The sequence below is a fragment of the Triticum aestivum genome, chromosome 4B (genome assembly GCF_018294505.1).
Source record: "Triticum aestivum cultivar Chinese Spring chromosome 4B, IWGSC CS RefSeq v2.1, whole genome shotgun sequence".
NCBI lineage: Eukaryota > Viridiplantae > Streptophyta > Magnoliopsida > Poales > Poaceae > Triticum > Triticum aestivum.
Window position 1 is genome coordinate 6707620 of NC_057804.1, and position 15596 is coordinate 6723215.

General features: G+C 54.6%; 1 pseudogene; it reads left to right on the forward strand.

Moving 5' to 3' along the window:
- The first annotated feature begins 2264 nt into the window (after positions 1–2264).
- LOC123094115 (receptor-like protein EIX2) lies at positions 2265–13851 on the forward strand (annotated as a pseudogene).
- Positions 13852–15596: the final 1745 nt, after the last annotated feature.

The window sequence follows — 15596 nt, forward strand, 5'->3', positions numbered from 1 at the left end:
AGATCTGACCCGAACGCGACGGCTCACGCAGCCACCAGTTCCTGGCGCTCCCGCAGCCGCCAATCCGTGCTGCAAGCATGGACTCCAGCCATCGGCGCGTCGTGCACGCCGCCGCCAGGATCCGCCCACAGCGCCGCCGAACCCCACGGTAGTCCGGCGCCACTTCACGCACAGGCCGTCCCGTGCCAGCCAGATCACGCGTAGGGGAGAGATGCCCCGCCGGCGGCAAGCCCTTGCCGGCCAGGCTTCGCCCGGCGGCCCTGCTAGCGGCGGCGAGGGTGAGGGAGGCAGGGAAGAGACGACCAAAGGCGGACTTGGAACTAGTTATTACAAAACTAGTTATGTACAAAACTAGTTATTACAAAGAGTCAATCAACCAACCCCAGCTTTTGGTGCCTGATTCTCTGTGCTCCTCGTTCATTTCTCTGCCGTGCATTGCATGCTTGATTGAAAAAACCATAAGAAACAACTCCAGCCACATGTCTGTATAAGAAAAGTATGCGTGCCAACACAAAGACAGACCTAGGGCATATTTTGTCCTAATCATCTTATAAGTATGTTTCATCTTGTTGGTTCAGGCAACCTGATTGTTCTGGACCTTATTTACTTATTTAGAAAGGAAATGCTGAAACTAGATGGTATAGTTTTTCTCCAGTTCATCCATCCATTGCTTGGTGCCTAATTTTTGAGCTTTTCTTCCACTGCCGTGTCCCAATCGTAAGAAACACCAGCCAGAACTTCTGTACTTCTGTGCAAGAAGTAAAGTATGCATTGAAAGACAAAGACCAAGACCAAGACCAGACTTGGAACATACGGTAGACCATACATGTATTGTGCTTGTGGGTAAACTCAATGTTCTCCTCTCTCCATTTCATTGTCGTTCCCATCAGCTAGCTGTTATCTCCCTCGTCTGACCAATATGGATGCTGAGCTTGGAGCAGTGGCAACAATACTTTGCCTATTGATGTTTTGTGATTTATTTTCTTGTGTACGTAAAATACAAATTTCTCTCTGAGCTTGAGTTAATTTCCATCCAACATCTGAGCTTGAGTTAATTTCTTCCTGACAAAGAAAAGAAAGACACCGTAATTAATATCTATCCTATAGACTCTTTGAAAAAATATTACAGCGCAGCCATGCACGATAAAAACCATCATAATGCAAAATACTGATATAAATGATCTCAGGAAATTGCCAGACATAACTCATCATAGGCAAATTACTCCATTATCCTTCCTTGAGTCAATCTTTGATAGAAACTGTGGTGCCCTCTGCCCTGATCCCGTGGCCATCCATTGAGTGGTGCCTGATTTTTTTTGAGCTCCTCATTTATTCCTATGCCGTGCATTTCATGGTTGAGTGTCCCAATTGTTGGTGCCGCCTCTCCTCGGCGCCGCTTCTTCTTCTACCTTGGTGCTGCCTCTCACAGCTCCCTCTCTCTTTCTCTGGTTGTTTCTCTCAAACACAAAAGAACACCCACACACACACGCACCAAGAAGGAGCACAAAGCTTTGCCCACGGGCTCTTCTCCTTGGTGAACGTATTCGCTACATTTTGCTCGGCCCTCACGGCCTCTATTTCCATTACTGAATCAGATGACTATTTATACAAAGTTTGGCACTCAGCCAAGACCTACGCACCAACGCCATACGCCACTAACTCCACCTCCTGAAATCACTCCATGATGTGCGTACCTTCTCTTCAACGTTAACCACTTGCATGCAGCAGGCTAACAACCCATGCATGAGGCTAGCTAACAACCTTAGCTACCTGTACGACCAAGTTTAGTCCTTGGGTAGCCTCATCAACGGCCACAGAACTCACCCGAACTTGCCGGATCACCCGACTCCTCCTGGTCTTGTGGCCCGTCCCGCTCCAGCTTCATCGCGTCTTGCCGCTTCACACGGTGTTGCCGCATCGCACGGCACCATCGACATCTCGTCGTGCTCGCCGCATCGCACGGCTGCCTGACATCTCGTCTCCTTCACGCGTACAGCTGAAGCTTCACCAGACCCCAGACTAAACTACATGCAATATTCAACATGCAGATACCTAATGACATGATTAGTGCTAACACCAATCATAAGGAACTCCAGCCACGGCTTCTGTATAAGAAAAGTATGCGAGCCAAGACCAGGACCAAGACTTGGAAAATACTGTAGACCATACAGATATTGTGCTTGCAAGTGGACTCAGCCTGAACTACTCTCCATTCCATTGTTGTTCCAATCCTGTAGCTAGCTGTTCCGTCTCGTCCAACCAATATGGCTGCTGAGCTTGGGCATCTCGCCCGAGCAGCTGCAACAATACTTTCCTTGTTGATTTTCCATGTAGCACCGTATGATTCCCGTGCTCAAGCGAGGGTAGCAGGTGGGACTGGAACCTGCATCAGCAGGGAGCGGGATGCGCTTTTGTCCTTCAAGGCAAGCCTTCTGTGTCAGATAAACCCTGAATTGTTAGTTAGCCCGGATCGGTTTCCCCGGTTCGTTTTCTTTCCGCAAGAAATAAGGCACGAGGCCGCGATTTGTGCGTGCCCGAGTGCGACTAGTTCAGGAGGTGGCCACGGTGAGCACGCCCCGTCCGTGAGCGTGGGATGGCACGTTCGATCTGTGCGGGTAGTGGCGTGCGCATCGGCCGGCCCCGTTCGATCCAGCTGAATAAGAGAACGGGAAAGCAAGAAAAGCAGCAAGGCATTCGCTGCGCAAACTCCTCAAGTGTCTACCTTTGTTTGTCAGAGCGAGAGAGAGAGAGAGGAAACGAGCGAGCGATCGGCTGACAATTGGCATTAGAGCCATCACCGATGAGGGACCATGGCGGGCAGCGGCGAGCACGCCGGCAACGACACGCCGGACGGTGCTCCCAAGGCTCGCGACGGGGAGGCGACACCCCAGCAGCGCACAGAGACGCGGGGGCGTAGCCACAGACGCAGCCGTGTCAGGAGGAACGCGGGGGAGGTGATCGTCCACGAGCGCGTGATCCGGGAAGGCGCCGGACACGGCGGCGCGATCGTCTACCCCACCCTGACTCCCACCAATTACATCGAGTGGGCCCTTGTGATGCAGATCAATCTCCGCGTGCAAGGACTCTGGGAGGCCATGCTCGGCGAGGGCATGGTCACAGATCGCGAAGACATGGCGGCCCTCGCCGCGCTGATCCGGGCGGTGCCCCCGGAGATGCACGGCGTCCTCGCCGTGAAGAACTCGGCATACGAGGCATGGGAGGCTGTGCGCACCATGCGCATGGGAGTGACGCGCGTTCGGGAGGCCACGGCGCAGCGCCTCCGGACGGAGTTCGAGCAGGTCAACTTCAAGGATGGCGAAACGCTTGACGCATTCGCCATGCGGCTCACGAACCTCTTCAACAACCTCCGATCGCTGGGCGACAACGTGGAGGAGGTGCGCGTGGTGCAGAAATTTCTGCGCGTCGTCCCGGCCAGGTACACGCAGATCGCCTACGCCATCGAGACCCTCCTCGATCTGAGGACGCTGACGGTGGAGGAGCTCGTCGGGCGACTGCGATCGGCCGAGGAACGCTACGGCTCCGAGCAAAAGAGCCACGCCGGTCAGCTCCTGCTCACTGAGGAGGAGTGGTACGCGCGCAAGAACCAACGGGAGCAAGGGCAGGGCTCGGGCTCCAACGGCGCCGCTGGTGGTGGCGGGCAACGCAGCGGCAAGCCACAAGCTGGTGGCGGCGGTCAGCGACGGGGACGCGACATGTCCAAGGTAAAGTGCTATAACTGCAACAAGCACGGGCATTTCTCCAGGGACTGCAACGAGCCTCGCCGCGAGCGCAAGGGGCAAGGCCAGCCGGCGCCGCAGCCGCCGGCGGCACAGCCCCAACTACAACCGCGGGCCAACCTGGCCAGGATCGACGACGACGAGGCAGGTCTCCTGCTGGCAAGGTCGTGCACCCTGCACGAGCAGGAGCCAGCGCTCCTGATGGCCACGATACGGCCGCCGGGACCACTCCAGGAGACAGCACGCGGCGTCCCGCGCACGACGGATGCGCACACGCACGTCAACCTGGCCGAGGAGCAGGTGTTCCTCACCAGGGAAGCCCACGCCAACGACGTCTGGTTCCTCGATACAGGGGCCAGCAACCACATGACGGGCGTGAGAGGGGTCTTCGCCGAGCTCGACAACGGTGTCACCGGCATGGTCAAATTCGGGGACGGCTCGGTGGTGGAGATCAGGGGCGCGGCACAATTCTCTTCGCATGTCGCAATGGTGAGCACCGCGCCCTAACTGATGTCTACTACATCCCTCGCCTTCGCAGCAACATCATCAGCCTCGGCCAGCTCGACGAAAACGGCTGCCAGATCCTCATCGAGCACGGAGTGCTGCGCCTGCACGATCAACGGAAGCGGCTCCTCATCAGGGTGGAGCGCGCACGCAATCGTCTGTACATCGTCACACTCGACGTGGCACAGCCGGTGTGCCTCGCCGCGCACGCGGGAGAAGCTGCATGGAGATGGCACGAACGGTTCGGGCATCTCAACTTCGACGCTCTCCGCAAGCTGTCTCGTCACGACATGGTGCGGGGTCTGCCACTGATCGAGCATGTACAACAGCTTTGTGATAGCTGCCTCGCCGGGAAGCAGAGGAGAGCCCCGTTCCCACGGGCTGCGACGGGACGAGCGCAGGACCTGCTTGACCTTGTCCATGGTGACCTTTGCGGCCCGATCACCCCGGCCACAGCAGGAGGGAAGCGCTATTTCCTCCTCCTCGTCGATGACATGAGTCGCTATATGTGGCTCACGCTCCTCACGACCAAGGACGAGGCTGCTGCGGCTATCAGGCACTTCAAGGCCGGCGTCGAGGTGAAGACCGGGCGCAAGCTGCCTCTACTCCGCACGGATCGCGGGGGGGGGGGGGGGGAAGTTCACCTCCGCCACCTTCACTACCTACTGCGCCGAAGAGGGCGTGGGGCGGCAGCTCACGGCGCCGTACTCTCCGCAGCAAAATGGCGTGGTGGAGCGGCGGAACCAAATGACCGTCGCCGCCGTGAGGAGCCTGATGAAAGCCAAGGACGTGCCCGCACGCTTTTGGGGCGAGGCGGTGACCACCGCCGTGTACCTGCAGAACAGGTCCCTGACGAAGAGCGTCGACGGGAGAACGCCGTACGAGGCCTGGCATGGGCACAAGCCGGACGTGGGCCATCTGCGTGTCTTCGGGTGTGTGGCGCACGTCAAGGTGGTAAAGCCACACGCGGCGAAACTGGACGACCGGAGCACGCCCATGGTGCTCCTAGGCTATGAGCCTGGGACGCTGGCATACCGCGTCTTCGACCCGTCCCGCAACCGCGTGCACGTCTCCCGCGATGTCGTCTTCGACGAGAGCGCGCGGTGGGACTAGGAGGCGTACGAGGCAACGCCGGCGGCCGTGGAGTTCACGGTGGACACCTACTCCTATACGGTGACGCGCACCCGGCGCCGGACAACGAAGGCGGGAGGAGCGAGCCCACCTCAACTGCGCCCGTGAGCGCGGCTAGCCCTCAGCATGCGGCGGGGACGGACCGCGTCGCCGAGCCGGAGGCAGACGAGCCACGTGACGACAAGGGTGACCGCGTCGACGAGCCGCAGTGCCAGCTGCACCCGATGAGGACGCACGCACACGACGGCATCGTTCAACCGAACAAGCTCTATTAGGACTACGTGCTGCTGGCCCACGACGACGAGCTCTACCTTGGCGAGATCGACGAGCCCAAAACCTTTGCTGAGGTAGAGGAGAAGGGAACATGGCGCCACGCGATGGATGAGGAAATGGAGTCGATCACCGCCAACAAGATGTGGCGACTGGTTGATCTCCCCGCCGGCCACAAGCCGATTGGCCTGAAATGGGTGTACAAGGCCAAGCGCGACGCGAGCGGTGTCATCCAGAAGCACAAGGCCCGGCTAGTGGGAAAGGGCTTCGTCCAGAAGCAGGGGATCGACTTCGAGGAGGTGTTCGCTCCCATGGCGCGCCTCGAGTCCGTCCGCTTACTGGTTGCTCTCGCGGCGCATGAAGGGTGGCAGGTTCACCACATGGACGTCAAGAGCGCTTTCCTCAACAGCGAACTGAAGGAGGAGGTGTACGTGTCACAGCCGCCAGGCTACATTGTCGCCGGCGAGGAGCACAAGGTGCTCCGCCTCGACAAGGCGCTCTACGGACTGCGTCAGGCGCCACGGGCTTGGAACGAGAAGCTTGACAAATGTCTGCTCGGGCTCGGTTTCACCAAGAGCCCGGCGGAGCATGCTGTCTACGGATGGGGCAACGGAGCAACATGTCTGCTCGTCGGCGTCTACGTCGACGATCTCATCATCACGGGAAACAACGGCGATGAGATCGGAAAGTTCAAGATGGAGATGCAGAAACTCTTCAGAATGAGCGACTTGGGGTTGCTGAGTTTCTACCTCGGCATCGAGGTGAAGCAAACGGCGAACGGCATCTCCCTCAACCAAGCTGCATATGCCGGCAAGATCATCTACAGGGCCGGCCTGGTCGGGTGTAACCCCAGCCAGACTCCCATGGAGGCGCGTCTCAAGCTCAGCAAGGTGAGCACGGCGCCTCCCACGAACGAGACAGCATACAGGAGCATCGTGGGTGCACTGTGCTACCTTGTGCACACGCGCCCGGACATAGCCTATGCCGTGGGCTATGTCAGCCGCTTCATGGAGGCCCCGACGACGGAGCACCTCGCCGCCGTCAAGCAGATCATAAGGTACGTTGCCGGGACACAGCAACACGGTTGCTTCTATGCAAGGGAAGCCGCTGGAGCCACCCTGGTTGGATACAGCGACAGTGACATGGCGGGCGACATCGACACCCGCAAGAGCACGACTGGCGTCTTCTTCTTCCTCGGCAGGAGCTTGATCAGTTGGCAATCGCACAAACAGAGGGTGGTAGCTCTGTCCACCTGCGAGGCAGAGTACATCGCCGCCGCGACGGCGGCCTGCCAGTGCGTCTGGCTCGCCCGGCTCCTCGGCGATATCAAGGATGCAGAGGCAGAGATGACCACGCTGAAGATCGACAACAAAGCAGCCATCTCTCTCAGCAAGAACCCCGTCTTCCATGACCGCAGTAAGCATATTGATACGAGGTTTCACTTTCTTCGCGAGTGCGTGGAGGATGGGCGCGTTGAGGTGGAGTTCATCGGCACCAGTGGCCAGCTCGCTGACATCCAGACGAAGGCTCTTGGGCGCGCCAAGTTTCAGGAACTGCGGGAGGCGATTGTTGTTGTTCAGATTCAATAGAAATTCAGGGTTTAGGGAGGCATTGTCAGATAAACCCTGAATTGTTAGTTAGCCCGGATCGGTTTCCCCGGTTCGTTTTCTTTCCGCAAGAAATAAGGCACGAGGCCGCGACTTGTGCGTGCCCGAGTGCGACTAGTTCAGGAGGTGGCCACGGTGAGCACGCCCCGTCCGCGAGCGTGGGATGGCACGTTCGATCTGTGCGGGTAGTAGCGTGCGCATCGGCCGGCCCCGTTCGATCCAGCTGAATAAGAGAACGAGAAAGCAAAAAAAGCAGCAAGGCATTCGCTGCGCAAACTCCTCAAGTGTCTACCTTTGTTCGTCAGAGCGAGAGAGAGAGAGGAAACGAGCGAGCGATCGGCTGACATTCTGGACCCTGCAGGCCATCTGTCGTCATGGGATGGCGAGGATTGCTGTCAGTGGGAGGGAGTCCAGTGTAGCAGCAGAACAGGTCATGTCATAAAGCTGAACCTCCTCAACACACGTGACTATGACAACAGCCTTAGCTTGTCCAAAGATGAGTTGAGCTCCTCTTTGGCTGCTTTGCAACAACTGAGGTATCTTGATCTGAGTGGGAATGACTTCGCTGGCGCTAGCATACCTGTGTTCATGGGCTCTCTGGAGAAACTAAGGTATCTCGACCTCTCGTCGTCAGGTTTCCGGGGCATAATACTTTCCCAACTTGGTAATCTCTCACACTTGAAATATCTTGATGTTTTTGGTGGGATATCCAATGATCCGCATGTAGTGGATCTTGCATGGTTGTCACGTCTATCACTGCTGGCTATCTTGACTTGAGCAGAGTGAATCTCAGTCTTGTGAGGGATTGGGTTTACATGGTTAACATGCTTTCTTCTCTAAGAGTCCTTCGCTTAGAAGATTGTGGGTTTACCAGCACAATGTCCACTACTTTAAAATCAAACCTTACACGTCTCCAAGTTCTCGATCTGTCAGCCAACTTGTTTAACACATCACTAGAACACAATCGGTTTTGGGATCTCACAAGCCTTAAGGAGTTTCACCTCTTTAGCGGTGACTGGCATGGACCTATTCCTGAAAAACTAGGAAACATGACATCCCTTGAAGTGATAGATTTAAGTGAAAATCATCATGTGGGTTTGATACCAAGCAACTTGGAAAATTTGTGCAATTTGGAGGTGCTGCATTTCAATGATAACTGGTACATGAATATGACCATAGGGGAATTTATGAATCGATTGTCAACGTGCTCCTGGAGTACAATACAAGTGTTGTCAGTGGTGGACACGTCTTTGACGGGAAAACTACCAATATGGATTGGGAACATGACTAGTCTCAGCATTCTTTCAATCGGTAGAAACATGATAACTGGTACTGTACCACTGGGAGTTGGAGAACTTGGTAACTTGACAGTGTTGGATCTCAGCTACAATAAACTGGATGTTGTGCTCACGAAGGATCATTTTTCAGGCTTATTGAAATTGGGGAACCTGGACTTATCGGACAACTCCTTGAAAATGGATACTGAACCAAATTGGGTTCCTCCGTTTAAACTGAAGTACTTGGACTTGCAGTCATGCTCAGTGGGCCACCGTTTTCCGCAGTGGCTTAGATCGCAGACCGACATTGATTATCTTGTTCTCGGAAATACAAGTTTGGATGATGTTATTCCTGATTGGTTCTGGGTGACATTTTCCCGAGATTTAGTCTTGGATGCATCAAGAAACATGTTACATGGTTCATTACCGACAAATCTACAACACATGTCAGCTAGTATTATATATCTCGGGTCCAATAAGCTTACTGGTCAAGTTCCAAGGCTCTCCCCTATAAATATATCACACATGGATATGTCTTCAAACTCATTAGGGTCATTGCCAGCAGAGCTAAAAGCTCCACAACTTGCGGTATTGTTACTGGAAAATAATCAAATTATAGGTACCATTTCATCATCTTTGTGCCAATTGACTAGTCTAGGACGATTGGACCTATCCGGAAACAATTTAACAGGAGATGTTATTCAGTGCTCGGTGCAAGCTCTATAAATACATTTGGTTCGATGATGTATAGTCTATCATTGAGCAACAATGATCTCTCAGGGGAATTCCCTAAATTTCCTCGTGGTGCCTCACATTTGGGTTTCCTTGATCTCTCATACAATACGTTCTTTGGAACATTGCCAAAGTGGTTACCAGAAAAAATGCCACTATTGCAAATCCTGAGGTTGAGATCAAACATGTTTAGTGGTCATATTCCTAATAACCTTGTTTTCCTGGAAAGACTTCATTATTTGGACTTGGCCCGTAACAATATATCAGGAAGCATACCATGGTCACTATCAAACTTGAAAGCAATGAGAATCATATATGATAATAAGTCAGCCTACGATTTTGAGGATAACATACAAGTAATCACAAAAGGCCAAACCCGTGAATATTCCATTGAAATCTACCAGCTGCTGATGAATCTTGATCTGTCATGTAACAGTATAACGGGACAGATTCCAGCAGAAATACATTTGCTGATTGGGCTTACCAACTTGAACTTATCATGTAATCAGTTGATCGGCAAAATCCCAAACAAGATTGGTGATCTGAAGTAGTTGGAGTCCCTCGATCTATCATACAATGAGTTTCGTGGTGAAATCCCACCAACTTTTTCGGCTCTAACCTCTCTGAGCCACTTGAACCTGTCATACAACAATTTATCAGGCGTGATACCTTCCGGGCCACAGCTACAGGTTCTTGACAACCTGAACTATACCTACATGGGCAACCCTGGTCTATGTGGCCACCCTCTCTCAAAGAACTGCTCTGCCAGTCCTACTGATGCAGCGCAAAGTGTCAACCATGAAGATGCAGGTTCATATCTCATATCTGTACCTTGGGATGGGCATAGGATTTGTGGTCGGCCTTTGGGTGGTGTTCTGCACCATGCTACTGAGGAGAACCTGGGTGATCGCCTACTTTCAGGTCATCGACAAGCTGTATGATGAGACTTATGTGCGGGTGGCTATAACTTTGGCTCGCCTGATGAAGAAGACCCACGACAACGCAGCGTGAGGAGCCTGCTTCATGTGCAGCTCAACTGGTCAAGAGTTGTATGTTAGTACTTTGTTATTTGGAGAATAAGTGGTACTCTGGTGTGTGTACTGCAAGTATGTACAAGTTTCAGGTGCTATCATCAGCTACCTATAAAGGTACATACTGTATCATAGCACAATATATTGTATGGACTGAATCAAGTGAAAATATTTGATAATTTTTGTAAGATGTCTTGTTTTGTGAACAACCTATTCTAGTTGGTTGTTAAACCAGACAATCATGTAACCAGAAATACATGATTTGAATGAAATACATACTTTGTGCAGCAACTACGATGACCCTTCTTTATCTTGGCAGCTAATTAGCTCACACAGTACACTCTGGTTGCTACTGCTAGCTGTATCCTCAATGCCCCCTTGATAAATTTGATACCCTAATCGTCGCATGCAGAGATCAGGTCCATGTTCTGATGCAACAACGAATAACAAGTATATAATCGTTGAAGGAATTTGAACCTGTTCCGACGCCGTAGAGAGACAAGGAATAACAGGTTCAGTCATGCCTTTAACAATTGTTTACTGGTCTATATTGGTGTGCCCAAAACAGAAATATATAAGGGCATCCCCAGCCGCGCCCCCAGGAAGGCCTCCCCAGGCGATTTTTTCGCGCCGGCGCCGAAAAAACAGCCCAGTCGCGCCCCCAGGAGCCCGATTTTCGCCGGCTTGGGCCGAAAACAGCGCCGGTGGACCCAGCCCGAACCCAGCGCGTTGGGGGGCGCCCGGGGGCGCCGGGGCGAGCTGTTTTGGCGCGAAGAAGCCGCGGCCAGCCGCGTCAGCGACTCGGCGCCTCGTCTTCCCCCAACGGGCTCGGTTCCCGCGGGGAATCGGAATCAATGGCAACGATGCCGCCGGTCAGCCTTGCCATTGATTCCTCACGGGCGGTGCTTCACGGGGACGGCGCGCCGACGCCTCCTCTCCCTCGCACGCGTACACACGGGCGCGGCCCGGCTATAAAAGCCGGCGGCCTCCACTCGCCTGTGCCCACACTAGCCCCGCCCCTCGCCGCCGTCCAGCCCCTCCCTCTCCCTGCCTCTCCCGAACGCCGCCGCCCAGCCCCTCCCTCTACCTCTCCCGAGCCCGCCCAGCCCCGCCGTCGCCATGGCAGAACGCTTTCCCGAAGACGAGGCGGCGGCCAACGGCTTCGGCCGCCGTTCGCTCCGCGAACAGGAGTCCTGGCTCCTGTTCCAGGCGAACATCCCGGCGCCGCCGGACATGCGCGCCGGGCCAACGGGGTGGAGACTCAGCGCCGGGGGAGTGCCCATTCCTCCGTTGCCCGACACCGTGGCGAAGCCGAAGTACTTCGCCGAGGAGGTCGAGATCGTGCGCGCGTCCCTCACCGACACCCAACTCTCCCTCCGCCAGTACGCCGGCGACAACCACGCGGCCTGGGCGGCGTATTTCGAGCGCCGCCAGCAGCAGCGATTGGCGTCCACCAACGGCGCGCCGGTGGTCGGCGGCCGGCAGAACAGCGAGGGGGCCACCTCTGGTGGGGCGTCCCCGGCCGCACACTCGAGGGCGTGCTCACGTACCTCGAGGGCGACAACGACCCGCCGTTGGCGTACCCCCCGGCGCAGCACCGACGCGTCGGGCCATGGGCGCCAAGGAGGTTCGGGTCCTCCTCCTCCTCTTCCTCCTCCCGATCCTCATCGCACTCCTCCGGCACTCCGGCCCTGCTCGGCGTCAAGGCCGAGCCCGCGGCGGAGTCGCCGCTCGGCCGGCGCACTCGCAGCGCCGGCATCGTCATCAATGAGGGCGGCCGGCGTGCCTCCTCCTCGTTGGCTCCTCCGCGCTTCGTCAAGCCAAAGACGGAGTCGGGGCTGGCGCCGGTGAAGACGGAGCCGGGGCTGGCGCCGGTGAAGGCGGAGTTCGACGACGACGACGCGGCCCTAGAATGGGCGCGCCAGGACTGCATTGCGATGGAAAAGGCGCGCCGGGAGAAGGTGAAGGAGCGCCAGCGCGCCGCCCTGCGCCGCTTCGAGGAGCGCCGACGCGGCCGCGATGAAGACGGGGTCGTCGTCCTATGCGACAGCGACGACGACGACGACGACGCGCCGCCGCCAGTCCGCCATGGCAACGCCGGGTCCAGCAGGGGCGCCCGCGTCAAGGAGGAGAAAGCCGACGACGACGATGGCGGCGACGGCGGCGACGACTTCAGCCCCTTTCTTTTTTAGATTAGGTTAATGTAATGAAAATGCGCGAATTTCGCCGAAATTTGCCATGTTTAGCCGAAATTTAACTACTTTTTGTCATAACTTCGCCGAACGGCCCTTTTTTTTTAATACGCGCCTGGGGGCGGCCCTGGGGGCCGACGGCTAGGGACCGACTCGCCCCAGGGCCATTTTTTGCGCCGGCTCACCCCAGGCGGCGGTTTTAGATGCCCCCTGGGAGGCCAACGGCTGGAGATGCCCTAACCAACTCTGTATGTGGAGGTGTTGAAGGACCCTCTGAACGAGACGGTAGTGCCGGATGGGTACCAACCAGGAGCATCTCGGGCACCGCACAACCACTCTGTCTCCAGGGCTCCAGGCTATGATCGTTCCTGGATCTCCCATGTACTACAGTTCAAATCTGATTCTGAATGTGAAGAGATAATGATTAAGGAGCAAGGTGCCTGATCGATTGTTCACATGGCAAAGCAGCAGGAGGGACACTGATGCTAGACTGAAAAAGAAATTTTGTATGGGTAACATCCTCATACTTGTCAGTGTTAGTATTTTAGTGAGTATGAGGTTCTGTAACTCTGGCCTCTGAAGCAAACGCATGCTGCAAGTGCAAGCTGATGGGACTGAATTTTGGTGCTGGGTGCAAGCTGATACAGAAACAAAACTTGGTGCTCACTCTGTACAATCTGAAAAGCCATCTTCAGGTTTGTTCAGCCTTTGAAGCCTCGATGGATGCCCGCCGGTCGCTGGGGTAAATGGCTTGGTGGCTGGTTGCTCCTCTTCTGGGGACGACCATGAGCCAGAGCCACTACAGAACAGAGCAGAACAGACCAGGAATGAACTTCGATGGAACCAAGACGACTAACACGGAAGGGTTTTGCAACAAGTTCAAAATTGCCATAGGGGCAATACAGTCTTTTTCACATCGCAAAAAATAGGGGTAAAAATTTGAAAATGATTTCCGTAGTTAAAAAGGGTCGATAGTATCAAAAATAAAAGGATAACAGGTTAAATACTAAGAAATAGTACTCCCTCCGTCCGAAAATACTTGTCATCAAAATGAATAAAAAGGGATGTATTTAGAACTAATATACATCTAGATACATCCCCTTCTATTCATTTTGAAGACAAGTATTTCCGGACGGAGAGTGATCTAAGGCGACTATACTGTTGAACCAGATAATGCTCCTGTTGTTTTAGGTGCCCTAAGATGTTTAAACAGGCGTCTAATCATGCAGGCTAGACGCTATTTCTAGCCACTATCCATTGACAACTTAGGATTAGGACTCACATTGCATGTTCTAGCCACTATTTACTATCCATACATTTCACAGATTACTGTGTCCTGTGACAATGCTCAGTGGTGGAGCCAGGAATAGTGCAAGCCCCGGGCCCAAAAAAATTTTAGGACGAGGGAAAAACTTAGCGTCCATAAGGCTATAACTACCTGAAGAAACACCCCATAGGAAAACTTCAAAAAATATGGCTCAATTGCACAGTAATTTTAGGTATCAAACTTAATGCTTAACAATACAATAAAATGGATAAAACACGATAAAAACAAAGAACAGTATGGGATACAAAAGAGTACCAAGTCGATCCTTTGCTTCTTCGGTGAGTATCAACAGTTAAAGAAAAGAACCAACACCTCCAAGACGTAAAAAATATAGTTTCATAAGAGAAGGCATAAAATGAAGTGAAATAATTAACATTGGTAAATGAGTACCAAATCAGTGCACTGCTTGAAGTCGAAGGCTGTGATATTGATTCAGTCTCTTCAGCCCCTTGATTCCCCTGAGCTGAAACCCAGGCGTAGACACCTTCTGTGCAGACGACCGATCAAAGAAAATCTTTTCATCTTCTATCCCTACAACATGAAATGAAATTGACACAAAAATGAATCAATTTCGAGTTCAACAATTCACACCTGCCAATACATAGATGCAGTTCATTCACACAGTTCTTTCAATTAAAATTTGTTTAGTTGAATTCAACCGTTCACAGGACAATAGAGTAGTAGACGTACACAAGCAAACTATGAGGACTCGATTAACTTATACAGTTGTACTGAAACAATTGAGTCACCTTGCTTTACAAATTACAACTGATCTTTCAGATGCAAGATTGATTAGTGGTTGATTGATCTGCACTCCTGGTCTGCAATATCAAGATTGACGGCGGCTGCACATCTACAACCGAGTATTTAACCAAAAACTACCACAATTGACGGAAACGTGACAGAAAACTACCACTCTACGTTTTTGTGCGAAAACTACCAAATTTGAACTAAACCGTGGCAAAAAACTACCAAGTTTCGAAAGCGCTCGCTTCGACCGCGCTAACCCCGAATCTGACCGGTCTGGCCCGCGAATCAGTTGCCACGGTGGCGAACTGACGGTCGCCGCGCGGTGACGACCGTTAACGGCCCGTCCCCTGTCGTTAACGGCCAGTCCAGTCCCCAAATCCACCAGGTGGCATGAGGGCGGCGGCGCGGCCCAAGATCGGCGACAGGGCGACGAGCGACGTGGTGGTGCGGCTGCGGACGCCGGACTCGGGCCGGGACGAGTGGCTCTACTGCCACTCCGGCGTGCTCGCCGCCGGGAGCGGCTACTTCGCCGACCGCCTCTCCGACGCCTGGCCGACATACCAGATCCTGCTCGAGGCCGCCGACCCCGTCTCCCGCTTCGGCGTCCGCGGCGCGCTCGCCCTGCTCGAGGCCGCCGCGCACCTCGGCTGCGCCCGCACCGCCGCCGCCTGCGCCGACTGCCTCGAGTCCGCCCCTGGGATGAGGCCGACGAGGAGGAGATCCTCGCCGCCGCCCCGCGCCTCGACGTCCACGGCGCCCGCGTCCTCGCGCGCCTCCGCCCCGCCGATCCGGGTCCCGCCACCGCCATCTTCCTCTCCGCGTTCCGCCACGCGACAGCCGCGCCTCGTCCTCGCGGGAGCTCAAGTCCGTCCCCTGTCGTTGACCCACCGCACCGACAGGCGCCATTCCGACAAGGGACGGCCGTTAACGGCCGTCAACGCGCGGCGGCCGTCAGTTCGCCACCGTGGCAACTGATTCGCGGGCCAGGCCGGTCAGATTCGGGGTTAGCGCGGTCGAAGCGAGCGCTTTCGACACTTG